Here is an 18068-nt window from a genome sequence, read left to right on the forward strand (position 1 = left end):
TTCCCAGGTCCTAAGTACAGCAGGATAAATGATTTTGACACTATATTTTGGATTTCTGTTACTTACAACAGTATAAATACAATCATTTAAAAAACTTACCTTACTTTGAATGCTTCATCCCTCAGAGACCACATGCAGGTTTGGCAATGATAGAAATAATAATCACTGATGATATTTTTCAAATTAATTTATTCTATTATTTGGTAAGTTTTAGACTTATTGATGGGAAAGCTCCACTTGAGTTGAAACAATAAATTTGAAGGACCAGAAATAAATTGTTAGGTGGCCAAGGGAAGTTTGCCAAGTGTTTTCTTTAAAAACAAACAAACAAACAAACAAACAAACAAAACAAAACAAAAAATCTACTTTTGTATTCAACTCATACTCTTCTTGCCCTTATCGATCTTATTTCTATAATAAAAGACACTTTTTGTGCTCTGTTTACATTGGGTTAACATATCTGCACCTCCACCCCTGTAGGTTTTCCTTGGGTCACTGAAGTTTATTCCTTTCAGCTCTGAAATGTTCATACTCTGTCAGGGCTGAGGCAAAATGACTTGTTTTAAAAATCTAAAGTCCTTCTCTGAGAGGGGCTTTCCATGATGACTTGCATGGTACACATAGGGGTACAAATGATAGGGAACCCCCTGAACTTCTTCTATTCTCCAAATAGCAGCCAATTTCCAGGAAGCATTGACTACAGACCCAGTGGAAGGCTATAGTCACCTCTGTCCTCTGAAGACACATCAAGCCAGAGACTGACAGTTCAGTGGCATCCATGGAAGGTGGCATGGGATTCAGAATGCTCCCATGAGCAGGCAGACAAGAAAAAAAAAAGGGGGGATGATGAATGGATTCCCTGTCAGGTGGCTTCAGTAGAAGCTTTGATCATCAGAGAATGAAGTAAGTCTATCTAAACTATGTTTATTAAGTTTCAAGAATTGTTCCCAGTGTGATTCTTGTAACACTGGAACAATCACAAAGACATTTTATAATCTCATTATTTCAACCCCACTTAGTATAGAAATGTCAGAGATATTTAATTTTTTTCTTTTAATTTTATGGTACCAAAAATTTTGCAAAACACCAGCAATTTAAAAACAGCTTTTTAGGGAATGGAGAGAGCAAGCTGCACTAAATGGATATATCAACTTTTACACAAAGGAATTTCTGAAAGATCCAGGTGTGGAAAGTATTTTAGGCTTTGAGGATAAGGGTAGTTTTGTTGTCATAGACATATTCACTTGGGTTTCACTGTCTGAGATATGGTCTTCTCATGCAGTCCAGGTCGTCCTTGAACTTGCCATGTAGAATTCCTGATCAACCTCCTCTCTGACTCAAGTATTGGGAACAAAGTGACAGAATAGTTTTGACAAAAAGGAACTTAAAAGGAGAAATGATTTCTTTTGGCGCTCTGCTTCAAATGTTTCAGTTCATAGACCTCTGGTGCCACTGGTTTTAGGCCTGGAGTGAGGCAGAAACATTATTGTGGAAGAAAGATGCTCACCTCATATCACATAGAGGCAGATTGGTGGACAGGAAGGAAGCGTCCATGGATAAGGTAATCCTTCAGAGACATGCCTCCAGTGACTGCTTTCCCCTCTAGATGTCTCTTCCTACAGTCCTTTGATGAAATTAGATCTCTCATGAGCCAATGTCTCAAAAGCCTCCCATCTGGCAGCAGCCTTAAACACAGGCGCCTTTTAGGATAGACTTTATGTTCAACCCTTAACAAGGAATGAGAATCAAAACCACCAGAGACCACAAAGATCTCCCAGTTAGTCAAAATACTAAAGCACTTTCATATTTATAGCTACAGGACAATGACACACGTTGTGATGGTCAATCTTCATGGTCAACTTGACTGGACTCATAATTACCTGGAAGACACAATCCTAGGAATTTCTTTCCAGAGATGCTTAACTGTGGATAGAAGGCCCACCCTGAACGTGGATGATACAGTCCGTCGCATGAATAAGAAGAGTGAAAGTTCTCATGAAAGCCCCCTGACCACTAGCGATCATCTCCCTCTTTTCCTTATGTAGGGAGTTGTAGCTGCGTGCTCCTCCTTCCATGCTGTCTCTGCTGATGGATTGTGCCAGCCATAGGACAAACCAAATTAATCTTTCTTGATTCGATTTCTGTCAAAGCAATGACAAAAACGAATCTCACAAATGATAACAGGCAAGTCGACGTCTAGCCTGAATCATTAGGCCTTGGCTTCTTGTCTAATTCCATGGTGTATTCCTGGTGCATTCTAAGGCAATTGTAAGTACTCTCAACCTGATGGAGTCCATCGCAATGATTGTGCAGTGGAGAAGACGAGTTTTCAGGTTAAGCAGTGACTGAAATGTGAAGTTAAATGACAAACGAGAAGAGGAAACAGACAAATACTTGTTGTAAATACAAATAAAAACATCTTAACATGCTAAAGCATTCTGAAAAATGAAAATTTATCACATAGCAAATCAGTCGAAGCCTGGACTAGTACTCTCAACAGTCATGGACTGGTAGTATACAAGTCTCAGTACAACACAGCAACTCAACACCACTCAATAGCAGATGCTGGTCTCCAGTGTGCCAGACACTGGGCTTTCCTGCAAGCACACACAGAGTAAATCAAATCACACCAAAACAAAGAAAATGCAGTTTTTTCCTTACAAATAAGTGAACTTAGATACAATTTTTCAGAAATAAACACATTGATAATCTCAAAGAATCCAGTTTTATGCCCTGTCTGCTCAGCTGTACCATGGGAGATTGAACCTATTGTTAATTTTCTGAAAGAAAGTGCTGCCATTCATCAAGCTTATCAAGAACTTCTGTCCTTACTCTACACATCAGTTACTAAATCATCTCTTATTTTTATTAGGATTCACTTTTTATTTTTGTTTGTGTATATGTGCCTGTTTGTATGTGTGTCACGTGCATGTGTGTGTGTCAAAGGCTAGAAGAGAATGCTAGATCGCCTAGAGCTGACTCACCAAATGTGATGCTGGGAATTGAACTTGGGTCCTCGGGAAAAGCAGCAAGCACTGTTAACCACAAAGCCATCCCTCCAGCACCATGACTGGCCTCTGTGTGAAATTAAGTCGAATAGTGAAAGCAAGCAGCAGCATCCCATTCAGTTCCCTGAAACTTTTCCATCTCTAGTGTGCATACACGCTTTGCATGGTGAGGTCGGTGGGCATGCGAAGATGTGATATAGGAAATTTTCTATACTGTGAGTTGTTACTAAAGGATAAGAAATATTAGGGAGATCTTTGAAACATATGAGAAATACATTGTGTTATGGCTTGAATATATTGCCACAAATGTTTTCTGACCCATAGTGTTGGTGAATTGATTTTGCTCAGAAATGGAGTCTTCAAAATCAGGTATAAATGAATACAGTAGGCAACAATTTAAACATAACACAGACTTCAAGTTTACTTGTGTGTGATTTGTTCTGAAAGAAACACTATGAAAATACACAGACATGTACCCAGCTGAACCAAAATATGTAGAAAAACAAAATACTCATGGATTATACCTCAACCTTTTCCCTGGGACCTCAGTTTTCTGCATGTTATAAGCCATACTTTCTCATGTCTCTCATGAGAGCCTTTTTCCTGGTTTCAGAACAACCTTTGAACTCTTAACATTAGCTCCTAACCTCAATACTAATTCATGATAATTACTATTCTTTTTTAAATCAATTTTAACTCTCTAGTTCTCTCTCTCTCTCTCTCTCTCTCTCTCTCTCTCTCTCTCTCTCTCTCTCTCTGTGTGTGTGTGTGTGTGTGTGTGTGTGTTAGTTAACTTTTAACTGTCAACTCGTCACAGTCTACAGTCACATGAAAAGAAACTCTTCATTTAAAAGTAGTCTTTATCAGGTTGGCTTGTGGGCATGTCTGTGAGGGATGGTCTTAGTTGTTTATTGATGTAGGGTAGGAAGGTATGTAGGTGGTGCCAACCCTAGGTAGGTGGTCTTTAGCTATATAGAGAGCTAACGAAGCATGGTCTTCTTAGTGAGCTACTAACTGGCATTCCTCTGTGGTTTCTGCTCTACTCTCTTAGCCTTGAGTAGGTTCCTGGCTCAACTCTAATGCTGTGTGGAACTGCAAGCAGTCCTGCGTTCAGGTTCTAGCTTTGAATTCTTGCCCTGATTGTCTTCAATAATGAAGTATGATGTGGAACTATGAGGTGAAATAAACCCTTTCCTTCCGTGAGTTGCTGTCAATCAGGATGTCTTACCCCAACAATAGAAGAGAAACCAGAGCAGTATAAAACACTGCTATTTTACTGCATGAGTTTACACACACACACACACACACACACACACACATGTTGTCTGGTGTCACAGGAGGACTCTCAAGCCCAGTAATGAAGCATGTTAAGAGAGATCTAAGCAGCCATATGCCAGTAGTCTCTAGTGGATCAGAAAGCAGGCAACTCATGAGTATTAGCCACTGAGTACATAACTGTGGGTATCTTGAGTATAGGTTGGTAGAGTAGCAATAATGAGACATATTGGAGAGGGTTTAACAGACAAAAGAGAGACTCCATACAGTCTTTACATGCACAGCTCACTGTTAGATTTCTAAACTGGAATCACTACCGTATCTCTGACCTAATTCTGAGGATGATCGTCAGGGTTGGCAGAGAGATCCTCTTAGCACAGCACTTCAGGAGACATCAGCTGGTCAGTCAACCAAATGTTGGTATTAGTATTCTATGACATTTTATAACGCGATATCTTACAATAAAATTTGAATCTGAATTTGGGATGAAGTTGAGAAGATAAGATAGAAATAAATTCAGTTAATAAATAAACAGCCAGTGGTGAAGGAAGCTGAGATAGTTTGGAGCCAAGGTGACCAGGCAAAGAAAGACTTAGAGTAATCCAAAGGCAAATAATGGAAATGGTCTCCATGCACTCTTAATACACACCTGAGCCCTGCATGTTGCCATGTGGAGAGACTCTAATTCTGATAGACAACCTCAAGCAAACATTTCTCCTGCCAGTTTACAGATGAGAGGACTGATTTTCCGGAGTGTGGGGGGCTCACTATTTAACTGGAGATCACCAACAAGTAAGACATCAGGAGGCAGCCAAGACAGGTTTGTCTCCTGGGGCCATGCTTGGAGACACGGAGCAGAAAGAAAGGCGTTGTGTGACACAATGAATCAGCTGCAAAATGCCTACCATGGGAAGCCTCCTTCCAATGATATTTATGCAATGTAAAGCATTTCAGCTAAGCAACATACCTGAGAGGACCCACCATCCAGTCTTACTCCTGACCTCTTACCTTCAGGGTTAGGTATGTGTGGAAAGGGGTTCAAGGGGAGCTAAGGAGGAAGCCAAGGCAGGGAACTACTAAGTAGTATCTACGAAAAAGCAATGGTGTTTGTGAGAAGGGCTTACAGTCTGCTGAGAGTTTCTTCCTCACTGCTGACGCTCTTGTTGACTTGCGAGAACAAGCAGACAAGTGGCATCTGGATTTCTAGGTCATCTCCAGCTGGCTGAGCCCCCATCTAACATGCAAGGACAGTTGCTGCTGGGCAAGAGTAGCATGCAGGATGGACCAAATCACTGTCCTCATGGAGTCTATCTGGAGGAGATTTACTGTGTCGCTAGGTATCACATTAGCTAATAAACACATTAGCAAAGAGACTCATTCTTTTTACATACTGTTAACTAGTAGAGGACAGCTATTGCACTGAGGAAGAAGCTCGGGGCAAATTCGCTTTAATTGGTTGAAACATGAGAAAACATAGGTCTCCATAAAACCTTAGTGGGTCTTTGAAAGAAAGCCCAAATGGGAAGGCTATTAGCTTCCTAGTGCTGTCTTAGCTCAGGCACTCTAACTAGGTACTTTAAAACAACTACAGTTTATTCTCTCAGAGTTGTAGAGACTAAAGTCTGAGATGTGGGTGTTGGCAGGGTTAGTTGTTTCTAAGTTTTAAGAGGGAGACTCCATTCCATACTTCTGCTAGCTTTTGATGGCTTCAGCTAATGTCTGGTTTTTCTTGGCTCTTGTCTTTATAGAATGGTTTACTCTCTCTCTCTCTCTCTCTCTCTCTCTCTCTCTCTCTCTCTCTCTCTCTCNTTTTTCTCTCTCTCTCTCTCTCTCTCTCTCTCTCTCTCTCTCTCTCTCTCTCTCTCCTTATAAGGACACCAGTTTTATCCCATTAAAGGCCAACTGTATTCCAACATGGCTTCATTTTAGCTACTTGCATCTATAATAGACTTATTCCTGAAATATTGTGAAATCTCCAGATTCCAGAAAGAGTATGAATCTTTAGGAAGATACTATCCACACAGTACATGAAAGAAGCATGAATCCTTTGTGTGTCATTGTTTAGAGAGCTAAGAGACAGCATCTGGAGAGAACAGCTAAAAGGATACGGAGACATAACTGTAACAGGGAACAAATATCCAATCCAATGAGGAAACTGAGGAAAGTTTAAAGTGGAAACTGTTTTAAGGAAGAATAAAGGGAGAAACAATTGGGTGGATAAGCACCCCAGGCTAACAATGCAAGGACCCCATCTTTAAAACTCTGCTCTTTTTTCTCTGAAACAAACCTACCAGCCTCCACAATTGGCCTGTCCCTTGCAGCTTCTCCAGACCTGACCCAGCATCCCCTGCTACCGAGATGTTGCCCACATTTTCCGTGCTGCTTGGCATTCAGGTCTGTACAACCTGGAGTTAGAGGGGGTACACCACCACTGAAGAATAAGGAATGGTTGCCAGTTGGTGTGCACGCCATATTTCCAGCCCAAAGACTCGTCTCCCATGGGTTTCATAAGATCCCCCAGAAGATTCTGAGGAGTTAGGACCAGTTGGCAGAAGCAGCGGCCAGCTAAATAATTCATCCTTGTTTTACTTCAAGCCTCATTCATGCTTCTGGCCTCTAATTCCTGTTCTATGACATAATTTCAGAAATAAGCCTGGTGTGTTCAGAAGTTTCTTTTGGTGCAAGGGCTGTGGGTTACTGGGAGGAGTAAGAGGAGACAGTAAGAGGTGGGAGTGGGCAGGAATAGGTGGGTATAGAGAGAAAGAATGGAGAAGAGAAGGCTATTGTCTTCTTCCGAGGAAGTCACTGCCAACCTTCAGGACAGCAGACATATGGAGCAGAGATATGCAGCCAAAACTCCAGAGAGCAAGGTTAACCTAGTGTAATTAGATCTGGCCACAGAGCAGGTGGGAAGGACAGAGATGACATGCCCATGAGCCACCGTCCTTCACTCCTTCATGTCCAGCTTCTCATCTGCTAAAAAGTAATTAAAATGCCAACCTTACAGGAGAAAGATTTTGCCAAGTTTCCAGACATATTTATAAAAGTTAGCTGTTTTCAACTACTGTTTGAGTTAGTTACTCGTTCTTACTTAGTTATAGATACTAATAGCTATTATTAATAAACAAAAGAGACATGTCTATAGCTGCCTCAGTAGTCTAAAAATTCCTTTAGTCATTAGAAATTCGTTTAAACATGAGAGTGCTTTTCTTATAGCTGGAAATTATATATTTTATAATCTGTCTCATTTTTCATTATTAACCAAGTATCCTCAAGCGAGACATGAACAAGTAGCAAACTGTCTAAAGTGTTCTCCAGCTGGCTTCACCCTTCAATAGTTTTCAATCAAAATTGCTGTCAGTGAAGCAATTGACACTCAGACTTTAAACAACACTGACTGCTGATGGAGATGAATCACTGGCGGAAAGGCCTAGGTTTCTGGATCCTTGGAGGCTTTTATTGAACTCCTGAATTCAGTGAGCTGCATCCAATCTCACTGGCCAGATGACCTGTTTTGAAGCCTGGCACAAGGGGACTTCTGAAAGGGCTGTTCTCGGCTGTGTTAAACTCTGAGATGTCCTGACTCATAATGTGTTAACCTCACAAGGGTTAATAGAGCTTTGCCTGGGAAGTAATCCACCTCTGGCATTCAGAAGCCTATGGCTTTGAGAATTAGAACCAGTGTGGTCCTCTTCTTATCCTTTGAGAAGTAGCTTTGTAATACTTTTGGAATAATGGTACCATGTAAAGGATATGCCTGTCCTACCTTTAAACTATCTGTCTGTCTATCTATCTATCTATCTATCTATCTATCTATCTATCTATCTATCTATCTATCTACCTGGGTCTTAAACATGCTGGCCAAGCACCTACCACCGAGCTAAAACCCAGAGGAGTCCCCTAATTTTGTGCTTCTTTCTCAAAAACATTTTAAATGGGAGTAATTATGACAAGGGAGAGAGTATTTAATGAGAGGGAAAACAGGCACAAAATTTCTGATTCTTGTTTTTAGAAAGGAAACAGATGGTGTTATAGCATACTAGATAGACACTCAAAAAGAAGAAAGATGTATTATGAAAATACTGTCTTTGCATTCTCTCTGGATTATGTAGTTGTTGAACCCTATGATTAATTTGTTGAATATTTTGTGGTTATTGCTTTGTTTACACAAATGACTGCCAATTCAAAGTCTCACCCAGAAGAGCTAGCCAGGGGGCATTGATTGTAATGGATATGTACTAATCTTAAAATAGGGGTTAGACATGTGGGCTAGCAGGACTTAGGTATTATAAGTAAGCCTTAAGTCACAGGAGACTTTAGAAAATACTCACATGGGACACTTGTTCCTATGAGCCTGTATTCTTAATCTATTTCCAATGAGCAGAGAAGTCAGGTGCCAAGAACTGCATTTTCAACTAGGGAGGTGTGGAAGGTCCTTTTGAAAAGAGGCATTAGCTGGAAAAGAAAAATCCTGTTTATAATTTGCAATTGGGAAGGGGTGCTTGTAGTACAATTGTCTTTGGGACTCAACTACCATACTTATTAATTTATCTATAATTAATTGATCAAATTTGCATACCTGTACTGAGTTCTATTGAGGTCACCATATTTAGAAATGTGTAAGCATTGTGTGTCAATGTTTAAATCCAGTTGGTGTATGTTCTCCTCATACACTTTTAATTTTGTGCATATTAATAACAAATCTGTGATTGGTGATTTTCCAGAATACGAAATGATGTTACTAGCTGTGGCCATAATGCCATTCGACAGATCTAGAGAGCTTATTCTATCTCACTGAAATTTTGTATCCTGTGACCACCATCTTCTTGTAAAATTTTAAGAAGAGATTTTCATTTCAGGAGCTCTGGAAATTGAGTTCATGTCTCACAACCCCATGCTTCTTGTCTATACATTAGCAAGTACAATCTGTCACAGAATTGTTGGTGCCTCCCTGGAGCTTAAGAAAATGTTTTCTTAAAATGCTGGGAAAACAGGCAGCTCTATAGGTGAACTCAGTCTCATTGGAAGTGGTATGGTAGAGAATGGCCCATTGATTTGATGGTTCTTAAACTTTTATCCTAGGTACCTAAGGTTTCACTGTGTAACCCTGGCTGTCCTGGAACTCACTCTGTAGACTAGGCTGGCCTGGAACTCAGAGATGTGCCTGCCTCTGTCTCCCAAGAGCTGGCATTAAGGTGAGTGCCACCATTGCCTGGCTTAGAGTTGTCTCTTAAGATCTTTTCTCTAGAGGTTTGCAGATGCCCTGCCAGGCCTTCTAACTCTTGCCCACTCTCTCAAGTTCTGTCGTAACTAATCTTGGGGTCTCAGAACCCACTCTCCTGTTTTGTTTGGTAATGTGGAAGTGACTTGTGATGGTTTGTATATGCTCAACCCAGGGAGTGGCACTATTGTAAGATATGGTTCTGTTGGAGTAGGTATATCACTGTGGGCTTTAAGACCCTCATCCTAGCTGCCTAGATGCTGGTATTCTGCTAGCAGTCTTCAGATGAAGATGTAGTACTCTCAGCTCTTTTGTACCATTCCTGCCTGGATGCTGCCATGTTCCCACCTTGAATGATAATAGACTGAACCTCTGAACTTGTTAGCCAGCCCCAATTAAATGTTGTCCTTATAAGCGTTGCCTTGGTCATGGTGTCTGTTCACAGCAGTAAAACCCTAACTTAGACTTGACTCTATATGTTCCATTAGCCCAGATTTGGTTCTCACAAGACTGTATTTATCCCATTTCAATACTGTTCTCAGAAGGGTTCCATCACCTAGTGTCTTAACTTACCTGATTTTCACATTTAGACTTGAATTCTTTTATACCCATGCACCACCCTTACTTCCTGTTCTCCAGAGTATTTTCTATGATTTCTGTTTGTGTCCACAATACTTGGTTTACAAGCCTTGTCCTCACTAACGTGGGTTCTCCGAGTCTAGTGACAGTAGTCCCATCCCCTCATATTTTCCTAGCATTTAGTGTCTGGACTTTAGAGACAGTTCTTCACAGGAGGAATGGGTGAATGACTGTGTTTACGGCTATCAAGGGGAATTCACAGAAGTGTTTGTCTCTTTTGAAGCAGGAAAGTATTAATGGTGTCGGGACTCCCTTTTGTAATCCAGAGAACTGCAGTGGGAATTCACTGTGGTAACAGAGGCATGGCCAGAGGCAACATGAGCCTGAATCCAAAGAGACATCACCATGAGTCAAATGTGGGTCTTGTTTTTAAAATAAGGGCAATATCGGAGTTAGTAATACAGTATACTATGCAGTCACAAAAGTACAAAATGAAGAAACAATCCTTACGTAGGAGGTTGCTGCTTTCAGAGCTAAGCAAAATATGGGCAAACTATTTATACTGAATAAGAGCCTTAGGCTCAAATATTCTACAATTATCGTAAAACATTTATGACTCAACCAAGTGATCCAGGGCTTGAGCACGGATTGTCATATACAGGAAGGCTCCTCTGTGAGCCTCAACTTACCACTGGTTTATTTGGTTTTTAATGAACCAAAACACTGACCAAGTAGAACAGTCCAAATGATATTTAAGAGAGTTCTAACGTCTAAGACGTAATGTCTTTCAAATCTTTGAGTAGTTTGGGAAAGCACACAGTTATGTGGAGTGGTTTTTACTTCTAAAAGCCCAGGCAGGGTGTTCGATAGCATGCATGATATCCCAGACTTTCGAGGTGGAGGCTGGGGAATCAGGAATTTGAGATCACCCTCCTCTGCTGCGTGAGTTTGAGGCCTTTCTGGCCTGCTCTTCCACCTAGAGAAGACAGATGAGTTGTGGATGTACCATAAATGGAAACCTTACTTCCCCATCTTGTGTGCCCCCAGCCATCACAGTAAGTTGACCCTCAGCCACTAAAGGAATGGCTAGCTTTGCATTGCCTTCCAAGGAGCTCACAATAAAAATCGAATATTCCCTGCTTGACAAAGCACATAAGCTATGCACAAAAACATTATTTTGATCTAACTAGACTGTTAAATTTATGGAAGCACAACAGATGCTAGCTAATTTTGTTTAAAAAAGAAGGAAAGAGAATTAGCAAATGACCACAAATGAGATTCTTCTTCTTACAGAGCTTTGGACCTTTCTAGAATATAGATTTTGTGGGACTAGGGTTGTACACTCTTAAGATTCTTAAAACAAAATACTGCTTACTTGTTTATATTCTGTTTTCTCAGATTAAAAAAATAAATAAATTGGGGTGAGTATTGTTTTCAGAAAACACAGTTGCACACTGACAAGACAGAGCAGGTGTTTTATAAGAGATTTGGAGGGGTCTGAGATGTTAACCAGCAGGATGGCAAGGGGCTTTCCTCGTATGTTTAAGAGGATTTTTCCACATAAGATTCAGATCCATAGCCTGGTAGTTTGTTTCTGGAGACATCTTAGGTTTGTCCTGTCCCTGGTGGTTTCTTGAGTAAGGTGAGGGAGGGTATGAGGGCTAGACACATTCCAGACATTGTTAGCAGAGGAGGAGAGAAGCTGGGTGGATTAGGGCTTCTATGGATTAGGGCTGTGAGAGTTTATGTCTTTTGTCTCTTTGAATGTCCCTATTGTTTTATTCCCCCTTTAAAGAGTTCTTCCTTCTTAATCTTAAGAAAACACCACACAGTTTCACAGATGACTTGAGTTGTTTTCAGTGAGTAAAGTTTTCTCTATATTAAAGTTGATTAAAAACCATAGGCAGACACCAGACCAATACCTGAAGAATCTAGAAAACATAAATTTCATAAGTATGTTAAACAAGCATAGACCAAGAATTAAGATTAGATAATAGTAATTAATGACCCCTACAATGTTGTAGAAGCCAAGCAAGCCTAAGCAGCATTTGGCACAGGTTCTTTGTTGGTTAAATATTTGTAGCCACTCTGCTTCTTCCTAATGTTGAGAGACTGACCCACATAGAAACTAGAGAATGCACACCCCTCTCTGCTTTGTAAGAGTTTAGCATACATTAAAATTGCATAATTGTACTACGTTACGAAGGACTGGAGAGGATTATAGAAGAGCTAGGGGAGCTGGCAATATGAGCTAGTTTTTGTTTTTTTTAAATCATAGAACACCTGGCATAATACTTAGAGGTCCCTTTCAGATCCAGTTTGTCTCCTTTGCATTTTTTGCTATTGTTAATTACTCTACTCTTCATTCATACTTTCCTGTAGGGTATACAAACATAAGTTTAGCCAAGACTGTTTTCCCCCTTTTCACTGTTATGGTCACTCAAATCTCCTGAGGGCCCCAGCCAATTTTAAGAATTTAGCAAGAAACTCCTGGCTCCTCTCCTTGTATCTTGTAACAGCTGTCCTACCTGTTAGAACAGATCAGAGTTTTGCTGATCATGTGATTTCCCTTGAAAGTACCAGGGACATTGCCCTCTTTAATGACCCCCTCACATTGCTGAATGGACACTGAATGTGCACCAGTCCAAACCCTGTCTACATAGCCTCTCCAGTCAGAGGCAAGTGAATCATCAGAGTAAGAGGACTCTATTGTTGGCATTGGTGCATTTCCCGAGTGTGTGTAAGTAGATGGGTTCAATCCCCACTACTGAAAAGCAAAAGATGAAGTGAAATTATTTCTCTGAGCTTTGCTGTCTTGGTGTTTGGTTGGTTGGTCAGGTTGTTTCTATGTTTAGAAACAATATCTCACTATGTAGTCCTGGGGTGCCTAGAACTTTGCATGTAGATAAGGCTGGCCTTGAACTTACAATAGTTCTTCTGCCCTAGCCTAATGAGATCTGGGATTACAGATACACACTGCCACCCCTTGGGGGGGTGCGCATATATATGTAAGTGTCACTGCTGCTAAGATTCTAGAATGTTCTTTTATATTCAGCTTTCCTTAGATCAGTATTTCTCAACCTGTAGGCCATGACGCCTTTGAGGGTTGAATGGCCCTTTCTTTGGGGTTACCTAAAACCACTGGAAAAAACACAGAAATTTACATTATGATTCATAAAAGTGGCATAATTACAGTTAATTATGAAAATAACTTTATGGAGGGGGTGGTCACAACAACATGGGAAACTGTATTAAAGGGTCACAGCATTAAGAAGGTTGGAAAGCAGTGCCTTAGATCCACTGGCTGGCCCACACACGCAGCCAACTCTTACATGCTATGGCTAGGAATGGTTTGAGATAACAATGTCTAATGACTGTTTTCTTAGAAGCAACAATATAAAAGGGAGGAAGGGCAGAAACCAAAATAGGAGAGGAAAAATTCTTTGCATTGCTAAGGACTCTCATGTGATTATACATAAGAACAAGAATATCACATCATAGATACAAGGTAAACACAAGACTATTAGACAAAATGGCACAACTACACAAAAGCAACAACTTCATGAAAGTTGATTAAAAGAAATTAGAGGAACACTTTCATCAAACCAGAGAACACACTCAGGTTGTCCTTGGCTCTGCAAGTAAGGAAATCCTCTGTTTGCTTCTTATAGACCTCATAACTGTGCTACCTTCCAGGTACCTTTCTGGGATGGACTTGCTTTCTAATTTATAATTCGGTGACCCAAGTTATATGAACCCATCTGGCCCCTCTCTAGCCTTACCAATTATTCTAGTCTTTTTGTCTACCCTACAGCAAAAGTCAAGACTAATATTACATCCTGACTTTATCCTTCAACTTATTGAGATTTTCTAAAAACTTGTCAAAAGTTTCCTAATACAGTCTAGGCCTAACTTGGTAAAGTACATGTATGCTCTAGCAAGACTCCTTTTACCTGTAGATACCTCCCTTAGTGGGCAAAAAAACCTCTTCTACTTCATTCTAGACTTATTCCTGAGTGGCATATCACAGGAATGCAAATGCCCATCTTTCAAGTTTTCTGGCTTCATAAAAACTTTTGATTAATAGGTAGTCTTGTATCAATATAATCCAACCACTTGGGAGATTGAGGCAGTAGTTTGGTCTGTCATCTGAGGCTGGCCTGGACTATATAGCAAACAGAACAAGTTTAAACAAATAAACAAATAGAAACCCACGCGTAATTATTTATATTAGTTTTACATGAGAGTTTTCTCACAATTCAGTGTATATACATGGTAAGAACAACTAGTGAGGTGTTTTGGTTTTTTTTAAAGAATTTTTTAGTTTATTTATAGTGAGGTGTTTTAAAAGAAGGAAAAGCTGTTAGGTGGAGAAGTATCACTTACAGAGATCAGGTTCTAGACATACAAACAGCAATGGCACGCATGAGGAAAATGGACTAGCTCTGAAAGAACTGGCTTGGGATATCAGAGAGACTGAGAGATTCTTTTCCTCAAAGAAAAACATAGAGAGTATAAATGTAGTCAGATCTGGAGCAGCACATATTACAATAAGGAAAAAAGATCATTTTCAGTTGGTATGAGACTTGAACCCCTCACTTGGCAGAAGACAGGCACTGTGCTATGTGCTTGGCATTCAAGAACTTGGGATGGAGCTGAGAATGTAGCTCAGTGAGTAGAGGGTTTGTCTAGCATCCAGGAAGCTCTGGGTTTGATATCTAGAACCAAGCAAACCAAGCATGGTGGTACATGACTGTAATCTTCAGTAGAATAAGGCAGACAGATAAGAGGTTCAAGGTCATAGTTACATAGTAATTAGAGTTCAGCCTTGGCTACATAAGACCCTGTCTCTAAGTAAATGAATGAATGGATGGATAAATAAATAACAATAACTCACAATGGCCATACAATGTGGGGTGACATCTCTTTGATTGACACTATACTCACCTTTGTCTGTGTTTCACTACCAGTAATCACTAACCAAGGAGTTGTACAATTGATCCAGGATTTGGTATTACAAGGAAACTGAATTTACTTTAAATTTCTCCCTGAAATTCCAGAAAGCCCAAACATAGATCATCCAGCCTGTGATGGCCTTAGTAAAGAACCTGTGTGTAAGCTCCTGCAGTCTGCTATGATGCTTGGACTGTTCTTGTGGGTGTGTGATAGATAGCAGATGTAGGAAGAAGACAATTGGATGAATGACAGTACTAATCTGGCTCAAGCTACCTGTGCCACGTGAAAAGCGCCCTTATCTTGGCAATGACAAGCCAGAAAGTAAACCAACAAACATAAAATGCCAACTTGGAAATGTCAAGAATGGTTATCGTCCCTCTGCATAATAAAAGCGTCATTGTCCCATCAGCACTCAGTGGGGATAGAAAGGAGATAGAGTTGAATGAGAGAACAGAGAGATGAGTGGAATGGATTTTATATCTGCTTTGTCAGGTATCAAAGATCATCCCTTGGCAAAACCTCTTCTTTGACAAAGATTGCTCTTTCTTATCTCTCAGACTGATCTTACTTGTCTTCTGATTTCATGACAAATTGGTTTGTTTCCCCTTTTGCTTCAGTGAGTTGTTCTTTTCATTTCTCTAGGACCATCCTTTAAGGAGAATTGGAATGGAGCACCCTATCTCACCTTCTTAAGTGTTGTTTTTGTGTAAAAGGCAAGAGTTTGCCAATTCTACAAATATCAAAAGCACTCAGGCTGTGCCAGGCTTTAACTGTTTTCTATTTTGTTCTCTTTGCACAAGGTCATACTGAAGAGGATACTCTCTTCTAACAGCTCAGGGAGGAGCTCCACATGCCCAGCTGTGTGAGAGGACAAAGCCTTCTCAAGTGGACAGAATGAGACGCCTGCTGTATGTTTGCTGCTCACTCTCGACCCCTGTAGATCATTTCCTTTACACTGTTTATTGACTGTGTGCATCGTGATCTATATAAAGCATCAATCTGTATTTATTCATGAGCGCAGCTCTTACTAGCATGCAAACCTCTGCAGAGAATTGGCGCCATTTTAGCACTAACCCCACATCTTCTACATAATGTCAAGAAATGAGAAACAAACAAGTAGATGTGTAAATGACTGGCTGTAGTCATTTTGATTTGGCTTACATGCAGCTCTGGAAGTGTTCTGTCCTCTAAGTGTAGGACCCATGACTTCATCTATTGTCAAATGTCCTTGTGAGCTAGTTCTTGCCCTATACCCTTAACACACACAGCTGTTTACATACATACATATATCTGCATGTGAATATGCATGCATATATATACATAAATATATGTACACATATATGCACACCCATGCATGCACATATATACATGCATATACATATATTCATAGACAAACACATGCATATTGTTTTCTGATTTCTAGGCAGTGATGGAATTAATTCTAAAACAGACAGGTTTTTCTACATCTTACTTTACAATTGACACCATCATAAATTTGTTGTGTGATAAATAAGAAAGAAGTCCTCCTGTTGCTCCAGCCCAGGCTCTGTGGTAAACTCTGGATATGTTCTCAGTACCCATTGTAAACATAGTGCAGCAAGTGCCAATGATACAATCCCACAGTTCCAGCGTTTGGAAAGCCCAGGCTGGAGCAGTGTGAGTTTGAGGCCAACTGTAGTAAGACTTTATTTCAAACAGCCTGCCAGCCAGACGCCATAGCAGAAAAGGACTTGGCTGGTTATAGTAATAGGATAACATCAAAGGATGTTTAATGATTATATATATATATATATATGTATATATATACATATATATATATATATATATGTTAATATACCACTGGAATCTGATCTACTACTACTTCCTGGGCACTTACTAGTCAGTTAATCAATTCTAAAGCTTTTTACTCCCTGGTTGTCTTAATTACTGAATTTGAAGTGACTTTCATTTAAGATTTCACTTACTGAACTCTTAGCACAACTCTGAGGTGGGGTTCAGTTATTTTGAGGTGTAGTATTTCAACATCATCCAGGATAGCCTAGAATACTCTCCATGCAGCCTATGCTGACCGCAGACCCTGGACCCTCTTGTTTCAGCCTTCTGACCACTCTGGTGGACACCATACCTGGACTGAGCTCCACTTTTCAGATATATTAAGTTGGTAGTGTCTTGGTAACTGAATTGTGAGCTACTTGACCTATTATTTTTTTAAATGTGAGAATAAAATATAAATTATTTAAAAACTTACTATTATTATTATTGCTACTATTCCTATAAAAGAAACTGTGAAACAATATTTGAATCAATTCAACAAGCACTCTACAATGCTTTCAACCTGGTCAAGAATGGTTTCGTTGTTTGGGGTGGGGGGTTGCTTTGTTTTTTTTTTGTTTTGGAAAGACTGTTTTTAACCTGTGGATTTTGGTGGAAATTAACTCAGTCATAGTTGTATTGGTTCTCAAGTTTTTCTCTACTTCTTCCTGTTCTATTGTCTTCACTGAGCACTGAAGGGTTGAGATTTAATACTTAGATGACATTGGACCAGGCAGTGGTGGCAGATGACATTGTTCATTTGTAACAAACAGTTCCTTGGGAAAATATTTTTTTTATTTAATGATTATTGACAAAAAAATCCACAAAACTATTGTAATTGTGATGATAGTGTGTTTCACAAACATGTTACTCTGGAGATAATGTAAAATTTATCACAAGTAGAGACAATACAATCTCTGCTTTGTGTGATTGTCACCCTTGAGTTCTTTGAGGCATTGTTTTCAATTCTCCTTACACTGCTGTCCAAGAGAGATGAAGTCCAATGTGCTAACCTCACTTCCTTTGTACTGAGACCAGTATCTTCCCCCTCCGTACTAAGAATCTCAAACACAATCTTAAGAACTTACAAGAGAAAGTTCGACTCCGCCAAACTTAGTCTACAGGTTAGAGTGAGGACCACAGAGGCAGACAGCTTCTGGGACAGGCGGGAGCCACAGAGCCGCTGAGGCAGCACCCTTTTGGGGCCGCAGACATCC

The 18068-nt window shown here is 40.1% G+C and overlaps 1 long non-coding RNA gene across 1 annotated transcript in view; it reads left to right on the top strand.

Moving 5' to 3' along the window:
* LOC110304069 overlaps positions 1–18068 on the top strand; it is a 63975-nt gene that overhangs the window by 908 nt on the left and 44999 nt on the right. The window lies entirely within an intron of this gene.

Source organism: Mus caroli, chromosome 10 (assembly GCF_900094665.2).
Source record: "Mus caroli chromosome 10, CAROLI_EIJ_v1.1, whole genome shotgun sequence".
Classification (NCBI taxonomy): domain Eukaryota; kingdom Metazoa; phylum Chordata; class Mammalia; order Rodentia; family Muridae; genus Mus; species Mus caroli.